The sequence below is a fragment of the Nothoprocta perdicaria genome, unplaced genomic scaffold (assembly GCF_003342845.1).
Source record: "Nothoprocta perdicaria isolate Ctin4 unplaced genomic scaffold, notPer1 scaffold_2, whole genome shotgun sequence".
NCBI lineage: Eukaryota > Metazoa > Chordata > Aves > Tinamiformes > Tinamidae > Nothoprocta > Nothoprocta perdicaria.
This window is the reverse complement of record NW_020455204.1, coordinates 13,808,170-13,809,204: the sequence shown is the minus strand read 5'-3', so window position 1 is coordinate 13,809,204 and position 1,035 is coordinate 13,808,170. Positions and strand designations below refer to the sequence as shown.

The 1,035-nt window shown below is 41.5% G+C and overlaps 1 protein-coding gene across 3 annotated transcripts in view; it reads right to left on the bottom strand.

The window, feature by feature from the left end:
* DHX15 (DEAH-box helicase 15) overlaps positions 1-1,035 on the bottom strand; it is a 77,126-nt gene that overhangs the window by 39,961 nt on the left and 36,130 nt on the right. The window lies entirely within an intron of this gene.

The following is a 1,035-nucleotide window of genomic DNA, read 5'->3' as shown; positions in this document are numbered from 1 at the left end:
AAACACCACACCTCACTATACAAAGAGAAAATTTTGACCAATAATGATTATTGGTACAACAGTATCAACTGCATCAGATTCAAGTTTTTGTATCACAACTTGAAAATGTCACAATAATATATATGCCCCAAAAGTGTGCACATGTACAGCTTATTGCCTAGAGAATAAAAAAATAGAGAAAATCTCACACAATCACGCACACTATACAAGATTTGGAAAAATCAGGGAAATATCAGCCCATATCATTAAAAATTAGATTATGGTGCTCCTATATACATAGAGAAAACATGTTCAACGAAAACATTCGATTTTACTGACAAAAATATATCAAAGTCCAGTAACTAAAAATAAAAACTACCCAAGTTCACACTAAAAGAAAATGCAAGCTCTATTTCAAGAGCAAAAACAACTTGTAAGTGAACACTAACAGTTCACTTCTAAGTACAAGTTGATACCAGTGTAAGTCATTTACTTCTCTAGGATAAATATTCTTGAGCAGAATAGTGATGTTGAGCCTTAAGAAATAATTAATTCAAGGAAGTCTTCAGAGCAACAGTAGAAAGTCAGACCAGATAAACAGTATTTCTTTGTGGTCCTTTACATTTCAGAAGTTTGTTTTTAAGAATCTCCCACAAAAGAGAAGCAAAGAAAAAAAAATAAACACAGAGTGGAGGCAGTGGGGTAAAAAAAGTGTGCAAAACAACACCAGAGCACGTTTCTGTGCCCCTGCTACTTACAAAGCCTTAATGCATTTGTGGGGAATAGAAATGGGGGGGGGGGGGGGGGGTTTATAATTTCCTCACGGACACACACACGAAGGAAAAAAGAAATCCACTCCAGTTCTTCGTTTAATCCAGCCGCCTCCCCGTCGACGGCTGAGTTACAGCGGCTAACAAAGGAATCCCGTTTCCATGAGGTTAGGCACTACTTGCTCAGGCTCCGCAAGCTTCACGATGACCCCCCGGGCCGGGGCCGCCACGCCGCCCGCGCCAGGGAGGCGCCCGCGCCAGGGAGGCGAGGCAGCGCCGGCGGCGC